Source organism: Hypanus sabinus, chromosome 10, assembly GCF_030144855.1.
Source record: "Hypanus sabinus isolate sHypSab1 chromosome 10, sHypSab1.hap1, whole genome shotgun sequence".
NCBI lineage: Eukaryota > Metazoa > Chordata > Chondrichthyes > Myliobatiformes > Dasyatidae > Hypanus > Hypanus sabinus.
In genome coordinates, this window is record NC_082715.1 from 107,039,594 (window position 1) to 107,063,551 (window position 23,958).

At 43.1% G+C, this 23,958-nt stretch overlaps 1 long non-coding RNA gene across 1 annotated transcript in view; it reads right to left on the minus strand.

Annotated features, from left to right (window-relative positions):
• Positions 1-23,223, minus strand: part of LOC132400946 (uncharacterized) — a 36,818-nt gene extending 13,595 nt beyond the window's left edge. The window contains exons 1-2 of the long non-coding RNA XR_009514436.1: positions 22,722-23,223; positions 3,854-4,072 (exon numbers count right to left, since the gene is read on the minus strand). This is a non-coding gene — a long non-coding RNA (uncharacterized LOC132400946). The remainder of the gene's footprint in view (positions 1-3,853; positions 4,073-22,721) is intronic.
• Positions 23,224-23,958: the final 735 nt, after the last annotated feature.

Consider the following 23,958-nt stretch of genomic DNA (forward strand, 5'->3'; position numbering starts at 1 on the left):
CTGGTGCTGTAGCCCATCCACCTCAGGGTTCAGAGATGCTCTCCTGCACACCACTTTTATGATGCATGGTTATTTGAGTTACTGTTGTCTTTCTTTCAGCTTGAACCAATCTGGCCATTCTCCACTGACCTCTCTCATTAACAAGGTGTTTTCACCAAGCAAACTGCTGCTCATCGGATGTTTTTTGCTTTTCACACCATTATCTGTAAACTCTAGAGACTGTTGTGCACAAACATCACAGGAGATCAACAATTTCAAAACCACCCTGCCTGGCAGCAACAATCATTCCATGGTCAAAGTGATTTAGATCACCTTTCTTCCCCATTCTGATGTTTGGTCTGAACAACATCTGACCATGTCTATTTGCTTTTGTGCATTGAGTTACTGCCACATTATTGGCTGACTAGAAATGTGCATTAACGAGGTGTACAGGTGTACCTAATAAAGTGACCACTGGGTATACATATTCTTGTCTTTGTGCTTTATTAATCTGTTTTATCAACCTGTTCTGCCTCTTCCATCAAACACCCCTTCTAAACCTGCACAAAGGTCCTTCATAGAAAGGTACAGCATAGTAGAGACCCTTTGGCCCATGATGTTGTGTCAACCTGTATAAACCTAGTCCACGATCAATATAACCCTTCCCTCCTACTCAGCTCTTAGCCCTATATTTTTCCATGTGCTTACCCACGAGCCTCTTAAATCTCGCTTTTGTATCTGATTTAAGGGCATTAATTTGGTAGATGGTAGTATTTTCCCCAGGGTATTGGGGTCCAAAACTAGGGGGCATAGATCTAGGGTTAGCAGGAAAGATTTTAAAGGGATTTGATGGACAACATTTTCATCTGAGGCTGGTGAGTATATGGAATGAGCTGCAAGAGGAATTGGTTGACAGAGGTACAGTTGTATCGTTTAAGGAATTCTTGGTTAGGTACATGCAGGAGCAGGTCCTAGAGAGATGTGCTGAATACAGGGAATTGGGACTAGCTGGGTGGGCATTATGGCTGGCATGGACTCATTGGGATGAAGAGCCTGTATAACTTTATCTCACCCACTTCCTCTGGCTCAAAACTTGTTTTAATGTACATATGTATAAAATCTTTGGTATTCTTCTTAGTCCTACTTGCTAGGGACATTTCATGGCCCCTTTATTCCCCATTTAAGTGCTTTCCTGACTCCTTTATATTCCTCAATGGACCTGTCCAAATTCAGCTTCCTAAACCTTGTATATGCCTGTTTTTGACTATATTTGCAATATCTCTCAGCATCCAAAGTTCCTGAACTTTACCATCATTGTCTTTCTTCCTCACAAGAATATGTTGGTCCTCAAGTCTGACCAGCTGATCTTACAACAACCACTTGTCAGATGTAGATTTACCCATTAACTGCCGCTTCTAATCTATTCTCCCCAACTCCTGCCTGATGTCGTTGTCAATAGTCTTTCCCCAAGTTAGCATTTCCCCCCAATGTCTGGTCTTATCTTTATCCATAACAATTTAAAAACCTAAGGAGTAATGATCACTGTTCCCAAACATTTTCCCACTGAAATTCCAATCATCTGGCCAGGTTAATTTCCAAATACAAAGTATAAAGTAGCTCCTACCCTGGTTGGACTACCTGAATATTATGCCAAAAACCCTCCTAGATTTCTGCTCCATCTACGCCTATGAGAGAATCCCAGTCACAGTTCCATAAACCTCAGTTGTCCAGAAATACCGATTGGATTTGCATTTCCTCATGGGTTAACAGCAAAACCTGCATTTAAGATCCTCAGTCTCCTATTTGATTCCTTCCAATTCTTCACCTTCCATATCTACCCCACCCCACCATGAGCTCTCTATAACTACCACAAGATTCCCATACCTTCAACTCTGAGCTCTTTGTCATCAACTCTTCCTTCACGCTAACATTGGAAACCATACTCCCCTCCATCTCATATTCTATCCTCCCACCCACTTGTCATTTTCTAACCTCAAAACCTGACTGACAGTATTGGGTTGGCCCCTCCTGCCTTGACACTGTATCCAAGTCCACAGCTCCCTGAAAGTGCCCATGCAAGCCGGTGGGGTGGCAAAGAAGGTATGTGGCATGCTTGCTTTCATTGGACGGAGCATTGAGTACAACAGTAAAGAAGTCATATTGCAGCTACTGTATATAATACTTTACCCCAAGGGTAAAAAAGTCAAATACCAGCAGACATACATTTAAGGTGGGAGGGGGAAAGTTCTTCTCTCAGAGTGTTAGGTGCCTGGAACATGGGCCAGGGGTGATGGTGGAAGAAGAGATGGCAGTGATATTTAGGAAGCTGTTAGACACATGAATATGCAGCATTATGTTTTGTAACTCCAGAAACTAATCACAAGAAAAACAGTGGTTCTCACAAATGATGTGGTGGCATAATGATGTATGCCATTCACATACTTCTTATATGTAACTCACAGTGACTTAAGCAAACAACAAAGAATGCTTCAAACAACACATTCACAATATTTCAACTATTACTGAAATACGAAGCACACTACATACAAGGAATGGATGATGTGCAGGCAGAAGTGATTAGTCAAATCAGCATTGTGTTTGGCACAGATATTGAGGATGGGATGGCCTGTGCCATATTGTTCTATGTTCTATCATTTTTCTGACTGTGAAGCACCTTACAATGATTTTAAAAGTACTATATAACTGTAACTTAAGTATGTTGCTGTTTCTTACCATTGGCCAACCACTTGACAACTCCATGCACCTTTTGTTAGACGCTTCTGATAATCCACATTCCTTTAATCTGTTACAGATCCATCCTTAAATCATTCATTCTATTTGCCAGGACTTGCTTTTAATAACTTCATGTGACTTCATTAACCATTCATTTAAATCATCTATCAATATGTGCCTTTGGGAGTTCTAGAGTGTCCCATTGAATAATTTCTGGTCTCCCAGCAGCAACCATATCTTTGGTGGACTTATTAAATGCTTTCATTTCCTCTAAACAGGATGCAATGCCACCATTGACCCTTCACTCATTGGTCTCAACTTACTGTTTTGAAGAACCAATTCCTTTTCTGGTTAATTCTGCAATTGCTTCATTTCCTGTTCTAATGTTAAGTTAATGACCTGAAATGTTAACCCTGTTTATCTACCTGCTGAGAATTCCTGCATTTTCGGTTTTCTTGCTCACACCCTTCTTTGACCTTCCATTCTGAACTGTACACTGCTGTCTATCTTTATCCTCCTCAATAACATGATATACTTTCATTTCCAATGCAGCCTCTGCTCAGCCTTTCTCTTTTGCACTGCTTATGAAACATTCTTGCTTTTCAGATTCATGAAATCATGGGATGATATGGCATAGGAGTAGACCAAGCCAATTTGTGCTGGCTCTTTCAAAAACAACCCAGTTAGTCTTTCCCCCTTCAAGGGTAGAAGCATTTCCCTTTCGGGCTGCACTGAAGCAATAACACTGCAAATCCTGGCAATTCACTGCACAAAAATGTGCTTCCTCATCTCATCCCTGAATCCTCACCAGTCACCTTGTATGTGTGATTAGCAGACTCATTATCAAAAAATGTTGATGTTAAAATACTTATACCTGAGAAATGAAAAATTTGTCTATACGTATGCAAATTTAATTGAAAATGCTGTCACTAATCACGACAGGCTACTTACTCCACACTTCCTTCCTACAGGACATCATGTTGGTTCCACGTCCTCTGTGTATCTGACGTCCTTACATACTGTCAGATGGCAGCCACTAATTTCCAATCTGCTAGATGCTGGATTCCACACCTTCCTCTGCAACTGGTTACTTGATTTCCTGACTAGCAGACTGCAATCAGTAAAGACAATCACAGCTTACCTATTGTGGTGAACTATGTGCCTGTCTGGACACGCCCCCTGCTGACTGCTCCTGTGGCTCCTCCCACAGGCCCCTGTATAAAGGCGATCTGAGGCCTGACGCTCGGCCTCAGTCTCCAGGACATAGTATGATGGACACTCACTCCTGGTTCCTTCTTCCAGTCAATAAAAGCCGATATCTCGCCTTACGTCTCAGTGTGAGTTATTGATGGTGCATCACCTATGGTTAGGAACATAGAAACATAGAAAACTTACAGCACAATACAGGCCCTTCAACCCATGATGCCGTGCCAAACATGTACTTACTTTAGAAATTACCTAGGGTTACCCATAGCCCTCTATTTTTATAAGCTCCATGTATCTATCCAGGAGTCTCTTAAACACCCTATCGCATCCACCCCCACCACCATCACTGGCAGCCCATTCCACGCACTCACCACCCTCTGCGTAAAAAAAAACTTACCCATGACATCTCCTCTGTACCTACTTCCAAGCACCTTAAACCTCTCAACACTAATAACCTATCATTAACAGTTTGCCCAGGTCCAGCCATATGGACACTACCAGCAAGAAAGCACAATATCAGCTCTACATCCTCAGAAGGCTAAGGAAACTTGGCAAGTCCCCAATAACTCTTATCAAATTTATAGATGCACCATAAAAAGCAATCAACCTGGATGGATCACAGCCTGGTACAGAAACTGCAAGAAATTGCAGAGAGTTGTGAACACAGCCCAGTCCATTTCAGAAACCAGTCTCCCCCTTTGACTCTGTGTACACTTCCTGCTGCCTCGGGAAAGCAGAAAATGTGATCAAAGACTCCTCCCACCCCGATCATTCTCACTTCGCTCCTCTCCCATCAGGCAGAAGATAAAAGCAGGAAGTACCAAGCTCAAGGGCAGATTCTACCTCACGGTTTTCAGAGTCTTGAACAGACCCCTCATGGACTGAAAGACAACTCTTGAATGTGTAATCTCCCAAACTACATTGTGCTTTATCTTCCAACACGCACCACACTTTCTCTGTAACTGCTTTTTGTTTTCTTTTTCATACCTCAGTGTACTTATGTATCAAAAGCTTTTCCCTCTATCTCAGTATACGTGATCATAATAAATCAACAAAATACACTTCCACCTCTTCTCCATTTGTAATCCTTCAGGAATGAGGATTGCTTTGGTTTTATGGGTTCTGAGGTGGTAATGGAGGCTCAGATTGTGGTAAGGAGGCTTACTGCTTCTATTGCTTACTCAGGTCCTCTGAGTGCCCCTAATACATGGACCCAAGGGGCAAGCATTTGGCCAGATTCTCATCAACCAAGGAGTCTTTGAGTGCACCCCTGAACTTTTTCCTCTGACTACCTGTGATGGAGCTGGAGAAGAGAATCTGTTTTGGGGATCTGGTTTCAGGCATGTCTAGTGATGAGGTCTGCCCAATGGAAGCAACTGAACCTTACTAGGCCCTCAGTGGCAGGGATATTGATATAGAATCAAGATCACCTGATCTCAATAGTTGAGCTGCAGTAGTAAATTGCTTTATAATTGTCACATGTACTGAGGGGCAGTGAAGAGCTTGTCTTGCATACTGTTCACACACATCAATGCATTGAGGTAGTACAAAGGAAAACCATAACAGAATGCAGAATAAAGTGTTACCATCACAGAGAAAGTGCAGTGCAGGCAGATAATAAGGTACAAGTCCATAACAAGGTAGGCTGTCAGGTTATGAGTCCACCTTGTACTCGGGGACTTTTCAGCAGTCTCACAATAGTGAGACAGAAGTTATTCTGAGCATGGTGGCACGTGCTTACAGGCTCTTGTATCTTCTGCCCAATGGGTGTGGGAGAGAGAATGTCTGAGGCGGGTGGGGTCTTTGATTTTGCTGGCTGCTTTTACTGAAATTGTAAGAAGTATAGACAAAGTTCTGTTGGGGAAGCTGGTTTCATTAGTACAGATGACATAATGTTTGTGAATCCTCAAAGGCCAAGCTCCAAGCCATTGTTAACTCCTTCACTGACAAAGGTCCTCCATCAACCTGCCTTCATTGCACCACTCTACTCCCTGACAAAAATGATTCATGGCAACTCTCAGGAAAATGTTAGCCACTTTCCATGTCTCAGCAAAGGTATCCATCCATTATGAGCATCAGCAGAACAGCCTTCAGTTAATCAAGGAAAAGACCAAGATGCCCGACTCATGGTCTACAGAGGAGCAGTGACCTGTACCCTCCTAATGTTTCTGAGTCCTGGACTCCATAAAGCAGGCACCTTGGGCACTGGAAAAATACCAGGAGCAGTCTCAATAGGGAGGATAAACCAATCACAAATTGCGGTCAAGAATTACAGAGGGATCTTGATTAGCTGTGCAAGTGAGTCAAGGAATGGAGTTTAATTCTGATAAGTAAAAAGTGCTGCAATTTGGGAAAACAAATCATGGTGAATGGTAGATTCTGGGGAGTGCTTTAGAGCAGGAATACAAGATGGTTCCCTGAAAGTTCCACAGGTAGAAAGGTTGGAGAAGGCTTTTGGCGCTCCAACATACATCGTTCACAGCACTGAGTGTACAAGTTGGAATATTGTGTTGCAGTTGTTAAGACCACATACGGAATATTGTGTTCACTTCTCGTCACCCTGCTATAGGAAAGATGCCATTAAGCTTGAAACAGCACAAAAGAGATATACAAGGATGTTACCAGGAGTTGAGGGATTACATTTTAGGGAGAGATTGAGCAGGTGGGGACTTCATTCACAAGAGTGGAAGAGCTCTTATATACAGCTCTTTATACAGAGCTGTATAAAATCATGGGGTGGGGGCACAGATAGGGTAAATGCACAGTGCTTTTTCCAGGGTTGGGTTATCAAGATCTAGAGGACATCAAAAGAGCGGGATGGGTGGAAAGCGATTTAATGGGAATCTGAGGGACAACTTTTCCACTTTGTTTACATTTGGGCTTTTCCAATGAAACTCCCTGCCATCAGTACTGCCTCTTCCCTTGAGCCACTTCACCTGAACACCAACCCCTACCATGTTAGTTTAAAACCCGTAAACATCTAGTTAACTATTCACTGAATCATTGGTCCTAGATCGGTCCAATAGTTTAGTGGAGAAGCTCTTCTCCCCCATTTCTGGTACTGATATTCCATGAATCAAGACTCCCTTCACCTGTGGAAAATCAGCAGACTGCAGATCCTGGAAACTTGGAACTCTCTCTTCTTGCTGCTGCCCTTGGGGAGGCGATACAGGAGCCTCAGGTCCTACACCACCAGGTTCAGGTATAGTTATTTTCCTTCAACCATCAGAAGAGGGGTTAACTTCACTCATTCTGACTTTGAGCTGATCCCACAACCTAAGGACTCACTTTAAAGGACAAATACAATTCATATTTTCAATATTTATTGCTTATTTATTATTATTTTTGTAGTTGCACAGTTTGTTGTCTTTCACATATTGGTTGTTTGCAGTTTTCATTGTACCCTCATTTTCTTTGTGAATGCCAGCAAGAAAATAGATTTTGGGGTAATTCAGTATATGATGATATCTATGTACCTTGATAATAAATTTACTTTGAACTTTAGGGCAATATTCATCTTCCATTCAACATTATTAAGACAGGTGGGAATCAGGGGTTCATGAACCAAGCTTGGGAAAGGAGCATTTGGGAGATATGAATAATCAAAGCATCATGAGATTTAGGCCAGCTCTAGAAAAGGACAAGGAGCAGTCCAAAGTGAAATAATTAACAAGAGGGAGGCCAATTTCTATGGGATGAGAATGAATCTGGCCCAGGGAAGTCCGAACCAGAACTGCAATAGAACAATGTATTGCCTTTAAGGAAGAGACCCCTCAAGTATAGTTGAGGACAAAGGGAGACCAAAATAACCCAAAGCTGTCTGGTTGATGAAAGAGAGGAAAAGAAAAATAAAACAAAAAAAAAGATAAACTCTTCTTGGGCTTCCTGCTGGCATTTTGATGACAAACTCTGCCATATCTTCTTCAGGGATGATGCCTGGGCACGTCTTGTCTGGTGGTATTAAAAACAATCTTTATGGCAAGTTTTGGGTTATAAGGGCCATCAAGAACCAAGGTGATTACTAAAGAATTAGAATGAAATGGAAATTAAAATAAGATAAGCAAAAGAAAATATTAGAAAAGATTAGCTGTCAACATAAGTAGTAATCTAAAGATGTTTTATGGGTATATAAATAGTAAAGGTCAAGACATGGGGAAGTGCAGTCAAAAAAGGACAAAGTGGGGACTTGCACAAGGATGAAGAATGCACTGTTCAGGTACATGATGAGAATTTTACATCTCCCAGGGCATAGTGGCCTGGTAATAGTGAGCCAGTTTACTCAGTTGCTCGTAGAGGACAATCCTTTCATCTTGTGAATCGGTCTAGTGCAGGCATGGGCAAACTACGACCCGTTAAGCTTTTTAATCCAGCCTGCAGAACTTGATGAAATTATATTAAGAAACCTTGTTAATGTTTTTTCCCCGCAATTCTGGCATTTTCCCAATAGATGACGCACTCTATATACATTTGTGGCGACCCATTTCCTGGCACATCCGAACCGGCTCACAATCAGCCAGCGTTCCGGCTAAGGGAGATAGCCTGCGGGGATTTGCCAGCACAGAGCTTTGGAGCCTCTGCGCCACGGGGGGGGGGGGGGGGGGGCAGGTTGAGGGAGGCTTAAAAGTGAGGCTGGGGATTTCGAATAAAGTTTTTTTCTTCGACTGCAGTTACCGACTCTGTGTCGTAATTTTAGCGCTGCATGTAGCACACCGCTACACATTGACCTTTGTTGAGGTGCAGTGTATTACTCCACATTTGTGCTTTACTCTTTGTTCGGCTCGACCTATTTGTGTGAACAGGCGTTCAGCGTCATGAACATCAACAAAGCCAGCCACAGATCCAAGTTAACTGACCAACACCTCAGATCCATCCTGAGAATCGCCATAACAAAACTAAATCCAGACTTTAATGCGCTGGCTAAAAAGGGAGACCAACAACACTGTTCCCACTGAAATTAAAAATAAGTTTCTTCGTTGTGTTATGTAAAAAATGCATTTGAAAATATTTTTTTCAATAAGCCTTACATGTAACATGTCATTTCTGTTAAGTGATGGACACGAGTAGTGCGCAGGTGCACGTACGGTCTCAAAATAAAAAATGCGCTCCAGATCAAATAAGGCGCTCCGCATACTGGCGCGCTCTCACTGTTCTGTCCTTGTGCAGGTCGTTGTTGAGTTTTGGCACAGGGAACAATTGAATAAGAAGGAGCAGGACAAGTAGACCTGCATCTCCTACCATTTTTGAAATAAAGACAGTCAGGAGGAGAGTGATGATGATAATATCTTGAAGGATAACAGAATTTTCAGTGCTTTAAAATAATGACTGTTACTATTAAAAAAAGCTGTATTTTATTCATTTAATTTTCAGTGTTTTAAAAGTCATTTCAATAAATAGCTAAATACCATGGGACTTCAAAGGCAGATATTTTGTTGTAATGCATTTGTTCATTTTCAATTGAAATTAAAGCACATGTTTTCTACATATCCCATGATATTTTATTTTCTCTTATGAGGTGTATTACCAAAACACTCCGTCCATCTGCTCCTGGTCCAGCCCCCCGTCAAATTTTAGAACCCTTTGTGGCCCACAAGTCAAAAAGTTTGCCCACCCCTGGTCTAGTGGACAATGCATGCAGTACTCTGAGGCCTACCTATCCCTAGATAAGGATTCATCATTCTCTCAGAACAAAAAAGGCGTGGGGCTGGCTAAGAGTGGATTATTTTTGATGTGGCAGGATAATCCTTCTGTAAATTGCTGTTGCTGCCTGACATTCAGAACACAGGTTTGGTGCTTTAGAGTAGTCAGCAAGGTCACAAAGTCTGTGATTAAATCATTACCTAGGTAACATGGCATTTCCATGTTTTCTCTTAGATTGTCAAGGCCAGCATTTATTGCCCAGCCCTAATTGCCCATGGAGGGGCAAGATGCAGTTCTGGTGAAAGTGCTACCACCATGCTGGCAGGGAGAGAGCTCTGGGGTTCAGACCAGGTGACAGTGATATATTTCCAGTTCAGGTGATATTAAATCTGGAGGCATCATCTACTTATCCTTTTAACATAGAACATAAAACAACACGGCACTTCAGCCCAGAAAGTCTGCGCCAAACACAATGCCAAACGAAACTAATTCTCTTCCTCCTGCACAAGATTCATATTCCCTGCATATTCATGTGTCACCATCATATCTGCTTCCAGCATGACCCATTCCAGGGACCCACCAATCTGTGTAAAATACATGCCTCACATATCTCCTTTAAACTTTAACTCTCGCACCTAAAATGCAGTTCTTCCAATACTTGACATTTCTACCCGGGAAAAGATTCTGACCATCTACTCTATTTATGCCTCCTACCATCCTGTAAACTTCTATCAGCTCTCCCCTCAGCCTCTAACACTCCAGAGAAATCAGAATCAGAATCGGACTTTAATCGCCAAGTACCTGTGCACATACAAGGAATTTACTTCCGGCAGATGTTGTCTCTCTGCTCATAACAATAATAATGATAAATATAAATGAAAATATAGACTATACATACAGGTAGTGCAATCCAAGTAATAGTTAGCCGACAGTTAACTGGCAGTTAACTGTTCAGCAAAGTGACCGCAGTAGGGAAAAAACTTCTCCCGTGCCTATTAGTCTTAGTCTGGAGGGATCTGAAGCACCTACCAGACGGAAGCAGTTCAAACAGTCCGTGCGCAGGATGGAAGGAGTCCTTTATGATGTTCCCCGCCCTCTTCTTCAACCTGGAAGAGTACAGGTCCACAATAGAGGGCAGGGAGGCTCCAATGATGCGCTCGGCAGTCTTCACTGTGCGCTGTAGTCTGGTTCTATCCTGCTTGGTGGCGGCTCCAAACCACACAGTGATGGAGGTGCACAGGACAGACTCAATGACTGCAGTGTAGAACTGCAGCAGCAATTCCTGAGGCAGACCATATTTCCTGAAGAGCCGCAAGAAGTATCAAACCAAGTTTTTCCAACCTCTCATTATAGCTTCTACTCTCTAAACTCTGGTAAACTTGTTCTGCACCCTCTCCACACCCTTCTTGAAATGGGACACACAATACTACATGTGGACCCTAACCAAAGATTTACATAGTTGCAACATGACTTCCTTGCTCTTACACTCAGTACACCAATCAATAAAGGAAACCATGGCACACACATTCTTTCCCACTTGCATGGTCACTTTCAGGGAGATCTTGGCTTGGACCCCAAGTAAGCAGTGACTTTATGGGAGACTCAACACTACAAGCTGAGCTCAAAAGACAAGTCTGTGGTAAAGGTCCTACAGCAAAAGGCAGTGATACACATTCAGTTTAGGGCGCATCATGAGTCAGCAGCACAGCTCAGCATATACCCCTCTTTAGTGTTAAGTCCTTTTCATTAGCCACCTCTATGAGGCTGCATTATTCATCAAACACCCACACACTCAGAAGCGCAGCGCAGATTGGTTCTTGTGACCACACATCAGCAAACAGTCGTAGGCAGCATAATAAAACAGGTCAATGCTGTCCTTACTGCCGAGGAACCTTAATCATGACATTGACCACCTCACTTGCAAACTGTTCTGATTAACTGAACACCGGACATGGCTCTCCACTCACAGATCTCAGCACAGTTTGGCTGTTGCTATCCAATGTGCATGTGAACAAACTGCGAGTTATCCCCATTCCCCTGAGGTCAAAATTAATCCCTCACTCCATATTGAAAGGGGCTGATAACCTGTTTGTTGTCCAGATGCTCTTCATGTGATTGTACTGTGCAGAAATTGCCCGCTGTACTTCCGATATTTTGTATAATTATTGCCCAATCAATATAATTGTCAATTAATCAAGGGGAAAATTCAATACAAATTGGAGTCCTTCATCAAACAGGCCTATGTTCAAAATCAGGTTTAATATCACTAGCATACTGTATGTTGTGAAATTTGTTGATTTACAGCAGCAGTACATTGTAATACATAATAAAAACTATGAATTACAATAAGAAATAGATATAAAAATTAAATTAAATAATGCATGAAGAGAGCAAAAGAAGTGAGGTAGTGTTCATGGGTTCATTGTTGTTTCAGAAATCTGACGGCAGAGGGGAAGAAGCTGTTCCTGAAACATTGAGTGTGTGCCTTTGACCTCCTGTACCTCCTCCTTGATTGTAGCAATGAGAAGAGGGCACATCGTGGGTGATGTGGCCTTTGATGATAGATACTGCCTTTTTGAGGCATCACCATTTGAAGGTGTCCTCAATGCTGGGGAGGCTGGTGCCCATGATGGAGCCGACAACCCTCTGCAGCATTTTCTGATCCTGATGGTGGCCCCTGCACACCAGATGGTGATGTGATGCAACCAGAAATTTGCGAGAGTCTTTGGTGACATACCAACTCCAGGACATCACTACAGGAATCCTTCAAGTCCAACCATCACCAAAAACCTTTCCATTGTGTCAGAAGTAACCATGTATGTTGGGTAAACAATCTTCAGTTTCCTTAAGAGCAGAATTAGGCCATTCAGCCCATCGAGTCTGCTCCATCATTCCATCATGGCTGACCCTGGATCCCTCTCAACCCCATATACCTTCCTTCTCGCCTCATCAGTTGATGTCCTGATTGATCAGGAAATGATTAACCTCCGCCTTAAGTATATCCACAGACTTGGCCTCCACCACAGTCAGTGGCAGAGCATTCTACAGATTCAGTACTATCTGGCTAGAGGAAATTCTCCTTACCCCTCTTCTAAAAGATCGTCCCTCAATTCTGAGGCTGTGCCCTCTAGTTCTGGTTACCCCCACCACAGGAAAAAACCTCTCCACATCAACCCTATCTAGTCCTTTCAACATCTGGTAGGTTTTGATGAGATTCCCCACATTCTTCTAAATTCCAATGAGTACAGGCCCAAAGCTGCCAAATGCTCCTTGTATGTTAACCCTTTCATTCCTAGAATCACCCCTTGTGAACCTCCTCCTCAGTCTCTCCAATGACAACACATCCTTTCTGAGATATGAGGCCCAAAGCTGTTGACAATTCTCCAACTGCGGCCTGACTGGTGTCTTATAAAGGCTCAGCATTATCTCCTTGAATATATTCTATTCCTTTCGAAATAAATGCCAACACTGCATTTGCCTTCTTTGGCACAGACTCCACCCATAAGTTAACCTGCTGGAAGTCTTACACGAGGACTCCAAAGCCCCTCTGCACTTCTGATATTTGAATTCTCTCCCCATTTAGATAATAGTCTGCACTACTGTTCCTTTTAATCATATAACAATTACAGCACGGAAACAGGCCATCTCGGCCCTTCTAGTCCATGCAGAATGCTTACTCTCACCGAGTCCCACCTCCCTGCACTCAGCCCATAACCCTCCATTCCTTTCCTGTCCATATATCTATCCAATTTTAGCTTAAGTGACAATACCGAACCTGCCTCTACCACTTCTACTGGAAGCTCATTCCACACTGCTACCACTCTCTGAGTAAAATTCCCCCTCGTGTTACCCCTAAACTTTTGCCCCCTAAGTCTCAACTCATATCCTCTTGTTTGAATTTCCCCTACTCTCAATGAAAAAAGCCTATCCATGTCAACTCTATCTACCCCCTCATAATTTTAAATACCTCTATCAAGTCCCCCCTCAAGCTTCTACGCTCCAAAGAATAAAGACCTAACTTGTTCAACCCTTCCCTGTAACTTAGGTGCTGAAACCCAGGTAACAAAGTATATTTTACCAAAATATATTATCATACATTTCCCAACACTTAATTCCATCTGCCACTTTTTTGCCCATTTTTCCAATTTGTCTAAGTCCTGCTGCAATGGCATTGCTTCCTCAGCAGTACCTATCCGCCATCTTTCCCCATATCATCTGTAAACCTTGCCACAAAGCCATCAATTCCATTATCCAAATTAGACAAACAACGTGAAAAGTAGCAGTCCCCATACTGACCCATGAGGAACATCACTAGTCACTGGCAGCCAACCAGAAAAGAACCCTTTAATTCCCACGTGCTGCCTCCTGCCTGTCAGCCATTCTCCTATCCATGCCATTATCTTTCCTGCAATGCCATAGCAGGTTTATCTTGTTAAGCAGCCTCATGTGTAGCATGTTATCAAACGCCTTCTGAAAATCCAAGTAAATAGCATCCATTGCCTCTCCTTTGTCTACCCTGCTTGTTACTTCCTCAAAGAACTGCAACAGATTTATCAACAAGATTTTCCTTCGCAGAAACCATGCTGACTTAGACTTATTTTATCATTAGTCTCCAGGCACCTCAAAACATCATCCTTAATAATAGACTCCAACACTTTCCCAACCATTGAGGTTAGGCTAACCGGCCTATTATTTCCTTTCTTTTGTCTTCCTCCCTTCTTAAAGGATGGAGAGACATTTGCAATCTTTCAGTCTTCTGGGACCATGCCAGGATCAAGTCATTCTTGAAAGATCATGACCAATGCTTCCATTATCTCTTCTGCAACCTCTCTCAGGACTCTGGGATGTAATCCACCCAGCCCAGACAACTTATCCACCTTAAGACCTTTCAGTCTGCCTAGTACTTTTTCCTTTGTAGTAGCAATGGCACACTCCTGCTCCCTGACTCTCATGGACCTCTGGCATACAGCTAGTGTCTTCCACAGTAATTACTGAAGCAAAATACCTATTAAGTTCATCTGCCATTTCTTTGTCCCCATTACTACCTCACCAGCATCATTTTCCAGCAGTTCAATATCAACTCTTATCTCCCTTTTATTCTTTATATAACTGAAAAAGACTTTTACTATCCTGCTTTATTTAGATTGGTTAGTTTGTCCTCATATTTCTTCTTCTCCCTTCTTGTAGCTTTTTAGATGCTTTTCATTGGATTTTAAAAGCTTGCCACTCACTTTTGCTACCTTATATGCCCTCGCCTTGGATTTTAAGTAGTCCCTAACTTCCCTTATCAGCCACCAGTGCCTACCCCTGCCATTTGAGAACAACTTCTTCTGTGGGACATACCTATCCTGCACCTTGTGAACTATTCCCAGAAACTTCAGCCACCTCTGTCTGCCGTCATCCCCACCTGTATCCTCCTCCAACCCACCTGGGCAAGCTCCTCTCTCATGCCTCTGTAATTCCCTTTATTCCATTGTGATAATGATACATGTGAGTTATGCTTCTCCTCTCAAATTGCAGTATGAATTGAATCCTATTATGATCACTGCTACCTGAGGGTTCCTTTACGTTAAGCTCCCTAATAAGATCTGGGTTATTACACAACACCCAATCTCAGATGGCCTTTCCTCGAGTAGGCTCAAGCACAAGCTGCTCTAAAAAGCCATCGGATAGGCATTCAACAAATTCCCTCTCTTGCAGTCGACACCAACCTGACTTTCCCAATCCCCTTGCATACTGAAATCCCCCATTACAATTGTCTCATTGCCCTTATTACATGCCTCTTCCACCTCCCTTTGCAATCTCAACCCCACATCTTGGCTACTATTTGGAGGCCTATATATGATTCCCATAATGTTTTTATTATCATTGCAGTTTCTTAACTCCACCCACAAAGATTCAACATTCTCTGATCCTATGGCACCTCTTTCTAAAGATGTAATTCCATCTCTTACCAAAAGAGCCACACCAGCCCCCTATGCCTTCCTGCCTGTTGTTTTGATACAAAGTATATCCTTTGATGTTAAGCTCCCGATTATGGCCTTGTTTCAGCCATGACTCACTGATGCCCACAATGTCATTCTGACCAATATCTAATTGCGCCACGAGTTCGTCCACCATATTCCGAATGCTATATGTATTTAAATACAGCACCTTCAGTCCTGTATTCTTTGCCCTTTTGAATTTTGCCTCTGTGGTACAATTTAACTCTTTGCCCTGTCTGCATTCGTACCAAATCATTGGCTTGTCCTTCCTTACATTCATGTTGCACCCATCGTCTACTTGTAAACCTGCTGGCTCATCCTCAGCTCTATCATCCTGGTTCCTTTCCCCCTGCCATATTAGTTTAAACCATTCCTAACAGCTCTAGTATATCTGCCTGCAAGAATATTGCTCCTCCCCCTCGTATTCAAGTGAATTTTGAATTCATTTATATATTTGAATTCACTTAAATGAATTAAGCAACCTGTCCCTTTTGCACAGATTCTACCTGCCCCTGAAGAGGTCCCAATTATCCAGAAATCTGAATCCTTGTCCCCTGGCTCCAATTTTTCAGCCGTGCATTTATCTGCCACCCCATTCTATTCCTATCCTCATTGTCATGTGGCACAGGCAGTTATTCCAAGCTTACTACCTTTGAGGTCCTGCTTCTCAGCTTCCTTCTTAATTCCCTGTATGCTTTTTTTCAGGACATCCTCCATTTTTCTACCCATGTCATTGGTACCAATATGTACCATGACTTCTGGCTGCTCACCTTCTCTCTCAGAATATTGTGGACGCGTTCAGAAACCTGGACCCCCACACCTGGGAGGCAAACTACCATCCGTGTTTCCTTTCCATGCCTACATTATCATCTACCTGTTCCCCTGACCATAGAATCCCCTATTACTACTGCTATCCTCTTCAGTTCCCTACCCTTCCGAGCCACCCGAGTCAGACCCAGTGTCAGAAGCACGGTTACTGTTGCTTTCCGCAGGTTGATGTCCCCAACAACAATACTCAAAATGGAGTACTTATTGTTGAGGGGGACGGCCACAGAGTGGTCTCCACTATTTGACATTCTCCCTTCCCTCTCCTGACAATCACCCATTTGTCTGTCTCCTGTAGTCTTGGGGTGACTACCTCCCTGTAGCTCCTAATCTGCAGAAACTCAAGCTGTCCACATCTCTGCCCAGCAAGACATGACACCATCCACTGAGAAGTGGCAAGAAATATTCAGGTCGCACAACCAACACACTTACCAGGCAATGACCATGTCCATCAGGCCAGGGTCTCGTTCTGTACCAATGACATTCAGCGGCATTGTCACCACCACCAAGTCTCCCATCATCAATTTGCTCAGTTCAACATTGGTCACAAACGGAACCTGCCATAAATGTCCTGGCTACAAGAGCAGGTCCGAGTTTGGGTATCCTGTCACTCCCAACACTGCACGTCCTTTCCACCTCCTGCAAGGCACAGAACAGGAGCACGAACCAGCTGCTCCAAAAAGCATGCAGAAGCAAGAAGCCATCCAGAGGAACAGGGAATAAAAGGTCTGGCCACAGGTGAGAGATAAGGAAACCTAAGAGGCCACTGTGGGAGAGAGAATTCATCAAAAAACGACAGAAGCTTGCAAAGAGATAATACAGAAAGCATGGGGGATTTCATAAACTCGGCAAATCAGACTGGCAGAAAACATTTGTGGAGCTGTTAGGGGATAGTTTTAATGGAACATACCACAGAGCCAACTACAAGACAGGCTTTATAATACATGACAGGGTTAAATGGGAATCTCAGAGTAATGGGTCCTTGGGGAAAAGTGATCAGAACATGACAGAAATGTACTCAATTGGAAAAGGACACTGTTCAGTTAGGAACCAGAATATGAATAAAATTGACTGAGTTAGGATGGAAAATCAGCTTATAAAATTTGCCCATCAGATAGTTTTTTTTAAACAAAGTATTTAAAGAATTTAAATTTAATTTAGGAAAAAAGGAATTTGCAACGAATGTACATTGCATTAAAAATTACTTTCGAAAACCTAAGGAGCATTTATGGTCAACTAACAAGATTAAGAGGAGTGTTAGATTAAATGAAGAGGCTTATAATGTTGCCAAGGGTTGTTAAAACCAGTGATTGAAAGAAATTTAGGAATTCTGATTGGATGATCAAAATATTGATGGAAGTGGTTAAGGTTAAAAAGGAAACATTGTAACAATTTCTATGTAAAAAGGAGAGCAGATGTAGGTGTCAAAGAGACCATTGAGAATATTGAACTGGTGAGGCAACAACGTGCCCAGAGTGCAGGTGACACAGGCAGGGAGAAGAGAGGAAGGTTATTACATCACAAGAGATAGGATACTGGAAAACTATTAGGACCGATACCAGAGAAATCCCCCAAAGATGAAGTTGACAAAACAATGGCAAATGGAGTAAAATATGGCAAAAAGTGAAGGGAAGAATAAGACAGATGTGTGGTTTGGAGATCCTTGTATGAGACTCAGAAAGCTGACATACAGGTGCAGTGGGTAAGAGAGAGGCGAACAGAATGTGGGAATTTATTTCAGGGGGGGGGGGCGTGGTTGGACTATGAAAGTGGACCAGTCACCAGTGAGCCAGTGGCCCAGACAAGCTAGGCCGCTTGCAATTTGTGTACAGGTAAAACAGGTCTGCCAAGGACACCATCTTCCTTGCACTACTTCCAATCTGGATCACCCTGGCAGGGCCATGGGAACCAGAGCACCAGGTCAGAAAGTGGAGGATGGAGAGATGTCAGGGTCAGTAAAAACAGGCAGGAGCAAAGTAATAGCATGATGAAACAGATAGTTTGAAGCAAGTGTGTTTTAATGCTGGGAGTATTATAGGTAAAGGTGATGAATTTAAGAGCATGGATCAGTACAGAGAGCGATGATATTGTGGCTATTACAGAGACTTGGTTAAGAGAGGGATAGGAATAGGCGTTTGATGTCCCAGGGTTTCAATGTTTTAGAGGAGATAGAAAGGGAGGTAAAGGAGGGTGGGAGAGTTGTGCTATTAATCAGGGACAACATCACAGTTGCACTCATAATGGAGGGCTGATCCACTGAGTCTATTTTGGGTTCTACCCATAATAGGAAGGGTGCAGTCACTTGGGTGGGATTGTACCACTGACCCTCCCAATAGCCACTGGGACATTGATAAACAGATATGCAGGCAGATTATGACTATAGACCATAAGATATAGGAGCAGAAGTAGGCTATTTGGCCCATCAAGTCTGTTCCACCATTCATTCATATGCTGATCCACTACTTCCAGTCATCCCCACTCCCCTGCCTTCTCCCATTCCCTTTGATGCCCTGGCTAATCAAGAACCTGTCTATCTCTGCCTTAAATGCACCCAATGACTTGGCCCCACAGCCACTCGTGGCAACAAATTCCACAGATTTACCACCCTCTGACTAAAGTAATTTCTCCGCATCTCTGTTCTAAATAGATGTCTTTTAATCATGGAATTGTGCTCTCTTGTCCTGGACTCCCCTACCATGGGAAATAACGTTGCCATATCTAATCTGTTCAGGCCTTTTAACATTCAGAATTTTTCAATGAGATCCCCCCTCTTTCTCCCGAACTCCAGGGAGTACAGCCCAAGAGCTGCCAGATGTTCCTCATACAGTAACCCTTTCATTCCTGGAATCACTCTCGTGAATCTTCTCTGAACCCTTTCCAATGTTAGTATAACCTTTCTAAAATAAGGAGCCCAAAACTGCAAACAATACTCCGTGTGGTCTCACGAGTGCCTTATAGAGCCTCAACATCACATCCCTGCTCTCATATTCTATACCTCTAGAAATGATTGCCAACATTGCATTTGCCTTCTTCACCACCAGCTCAAACTGGAGGTTAACCGTTAGGGTATCCTTCACAACAACTCCCAAGTCCCTTTGCATCTCTGCATTTTGAATTCTCTCCCCATCTAAATAATAGTCTGTCCATTTATTTCTTTCACCAAAGTGTATGACCATACACCTTCCAACATTGTATTTCATTTGCTACTTCTTTGCCCATTCCTCTAAACTATCTAAGTCTCTCTGCAGGCTCCCTGTTTTCTCAACATTACCTGGTCCTCCACCTATCTTTGTATCATCAGCAAATTTAACCATTAATATAACAAATCCATTAATCCCATGGTCCAAATCATTGACATACATTGTAAAAAGCAGCAGCCAGCCAGAATAGGATCACTTTATTCCCACTTCCTGTTTTCTGCTGATCAGCCAATGCTCCACCCATGCTAGTAACTTCCCTGTAATTTCATGGGCTCTTATCTTGCTAAGCAGCCTCATGTGCAACACTTCGTCAAAGGCCTTCTGAAAATCCAAGTACACCACATCTACTGCATCTCCTTTCTCTAACTGCTTGTAATTTCCTCAAAAAATTGCAGTAGGTTAGTCAGGCAGGATTTTCCTTTGAGAAAACTATGCTGGCTTTGGCCTATCTTGTCATGTGCCTCCAGGTACTCCGTAATCTCATCCCTAACAATCGATTCCAACAACTTCCCAACCACTGATGTCAGGCTAACAGGTCTATAGTTTCCTTTCTGCTACCTCCCACCCTTCCTAAATAGCAGAGTAACATTTGCAATTTTCTAGTCCTCTGGTATAATGCCAGAATCTATCAATTCTTGAAAGATCATTGTTAATGCCTCTGTAATCTCTCCAGCTACATTATTCAGAACCCAAGGGTGCATTCCGTCAGGTCCAGGAGATTTATCCACCCTCAGATCGTTAAGCTTCCTGAGCACTTTCTCAGTCATAATTTTCACTGCACAAACTTCACTTCCCTGACACTCTTGAATGTCCGGTATACTGCAGATGTCTTCCACTGTGAAGACCGATGCAAAATACGCATTCAGTTCCTCTGTCATCTCTACGTCTCTTATTACAATATCTCCAGCATTATTTTCTATTGGTCCTATATCTACCCTCAATTTACTTTTACCCTTTATATACTTAAAAAAGCTTTGATATTATTCACCAGCTTCCTTTCATAATTCATCTTTTCCTTCCTAATGACCTTCTTAGTTTCCTTCTGCAAGTTTTTAAAAAGCTTCCCAATCCTCTATCTTCCCACTAGCTTTGGCTTCCTTGTATGACCTCTGTTTTTGCTTTTACTTTGGCTCTGACTTCACTTGTCAGCCACGGTACTATCCTTCTACAATTCCAAAATTCCTTATTTGGAATATATCTGTCTTGCACTTCCCTGATTTTTCACAGAAGTTCCAGCCATCGTTGCTCTGCTGTCCTTCCTGCTAGCATCTCTTTCCAGTCAACTTTGGCCAGTTCCCCTCTCATGCCATTGTAATTTCCTTTATTCTACTGAAATACCGACATATTGGAATTTAGTTTCTCCTTCTCAAGTTTCAAAGTGAACTCAGTCATATTGTTATCACTGGGCCTAAGGGTTCCTTCACCATAAGCTCTCTTATCACCTCTGGATCATTGCACAACACCCGATCCAGCACAGCCGATCCCCTAGTGAACTCAACAACAAGCTGTTCTAAAAAGCCATCTACAAATTCTCTCTTGAGGTCCAGTACTGGCCTGGTTTTCCCAATCGACTTTCATGTTAAAATTCCCAATGATTATTATGACGTTGCCCTTCTGACATGCCTTTTCTATCTCCTGCTGTAATTTGTAATCCTCATCGCGACCGCTGTTTGGAGGCTTGTATACAACTGCCATTAGGGTCCTTTTACCCTTGTCATTCCTTAACTCAACCAATAGAGACTCTTTGTATGTCATCCCTTTCTAATGATTTAATATTATTTCTTATACATAGGGCCACACCACCCCCTCTGCCTACTAACTTATCTTTCCAATACACCGTATATCCTTGGACGTTCAGCTCCCAATGACAGCCATCCTTTAGCCAAGTTTCAGAGATGGCCACAATGTCATACTAACCAATCTACAGTTGAACTTCAAGATTGTCCATTTTATTTCTTGTGCTGCGTGCATTCAAATATAACATTTCCAGTTCAGTATTTGTTGCTTTCTGTTTTAACTGTACCACACTCCTATTGCCCTGTAACTCATTATGCCTCATCTCCTGCCTGTCCTTTCTATAATCCCTGTTGCACACTATCTCTGATTTACTTCTGCTTTCCTCTTCCTCAGTCCTATCACTCCAGTTCCCATCCCCCTGCCAAATTAGTTTAAACCATTCCGAACAGCTCTATTAAACCTGCCTGCCAGGATATTGGACCCCTTTGGGTTCAGGTGTAACCTGTCCCTTTTTGTACAGGTCATACCTCCCCCAGAAGAGGCCCCAATGATCCAGGAACTCAAAGCCCTGCCCCCTACACCAGTCTCTCAGCCACACATTAATATGCCTGATCATGCTTTTCTTGCACTCATTAGCATGTGGCACAGGGAGCAGTCCTGAGATTGCTACTCTGGAGGTCCTGCTTTTCAACTTCCTGCCCAACTCCCTGAATTCTTTTTTTTAGGACCTCCTCCATTTTTCTACCATTGACACTGGTACCAACATGTACCAAGACTTCTGGCTGTTCACCCTCTCCCTTCAGAATACTCTGTACCTGATCTGAGACATCCCGTACCCTGGCACCTGGGAGGCAAAGCACCATATGGGTATCTCTATCATGCTGACAGAACCTCCTGTCTGTTCTGCTCACTATGGAATCCCCTATGACTACCGCATTCCTCACCTTCTTCTCACCCTTCTGCACCACAGAACCAGGCTCAGTGCCAGAGACCTGATCGCCATGGTTATCCTCTGTCAGGTCACCCCCCCCACCCCACCCAACATCATCCAAAACGAGATATCGATTACTGAGGGGGATGGCCACAGGGGTGATCCTTACTATCTGAGCTCTTCCCATCCCTTCCCTGACAGTCACCCACTTATCTAACTCCTGCAGCCTCGGGGTGACTAACTCCTTGTTGCTCCTATCTGTCTCCTGCTCACTTTCCCTAATAAGCTGTAGGTCATCAAGCTGCAGCTCCAGATCACTAACAATTCTCTCAGGAGCTGCATCTCGGTGCACCTGGCGCAGATGTGGCCATCTGGGAGACTGGAAGATTCCCAGAATTTCCACATCTGACACCCAGTGCAAAGTACTAACCCTACAGACGTGCTCTCTATTCCTCCAAAAAAATGCAAGGAAAAAAAAATTCCACTTACCTCTCAGACACCCGGAAGAGCCAAAGCCCTATCACTCTGATTCAGACCACTCCGTTGATGACCGCTCTGCTAGGCAGTGTCTCCCTTTTATGCCTGAACCTTCCTTGTTCTCCAACACACGATCCGTGCGCTGGTTAAACCTGGGTTGCTGCAAAGCTTTTCCCTTTTAAACTTCACCCCTGGACCTGTGTGCCGCTTCCTCTCTCGTAGCTCTCCAACTCACAACTGGGGCAAGTTATGAGAACATATTAACAGTGCTGTTTCTGGGCAAGTGCACAACTGACATGCAAAGCATGTTTAAAGGCCAACCGCACAGGATATGGGACAGGCACGTCCTAAAAAGGAGGAATGATGAATTTAGTCAAGTAGAAAAAGCAAAAGTATCTAAAATTTAGGAAGCTAGAGTCAAATAGAGCTCTTGAAGATGAAGAAGCCAGAAGAGAATTTAAGGAGGGAATTAGGAAAGCCAGGAGGAGCTATGAAAAATCACTGGCAAATCAGGTTAAAGAGAATCCCAAGGCATTTTATACTGGGATGACCCTGGGCAATGAGGGAATGACTCAAGGTGAATAGTTGAACAGGTTTGATCTGTGTGCTCACTGGAATTCAGAGCAACCAGAGGCAATGTTATTAAAACATCAGATTTTTAGGGCTGGGCAGGTAAATAATAGGAAAGTCTCGGGTCAGCTGGTATATCACAGAATAAGTACCTACAGTATACAAGACAAATAAACACATACAAACAAGCTGGATGAACTCAGCAGGTCAGGCAGCATCCATTGAAATGAGCAGACAATGTTTTGGGCCAAGACCCTTCGTCAGGACTGAAGGAGGGGGCAGGGGCCCTATAAAGAAGGTGGGGGAGGGGGGGAAGGAAGGGCCCTGTTTCCATGTTGTGTAATTCTGTATATAATGTCACTAGCCAAGCCGGGGGTGGGGGGGGGGGGTTAGTGTAACAGTACACATATTAGTAGATGTCAGCAAAATCCTGGAATCATCTTTAAGGACAACCCTATGGTGACTAGGCAGGGTCAAATAGGTTTATGCAAAGTAGCTCCCATCTATCTAACAGTTTTTGTGGGAGTGGCAGCTGGGGTAACTGGCAGGGTAGGTAGACGATCCTGATACAACTAATGCCAGATAGGCTCATTAATATGCAGGCAGAAAGGATTAGTTTAATTTGGCATGTGTCCAGCAGAGACATCATGGGCTGAAGGGCCTATTCCTGGACTGTTCT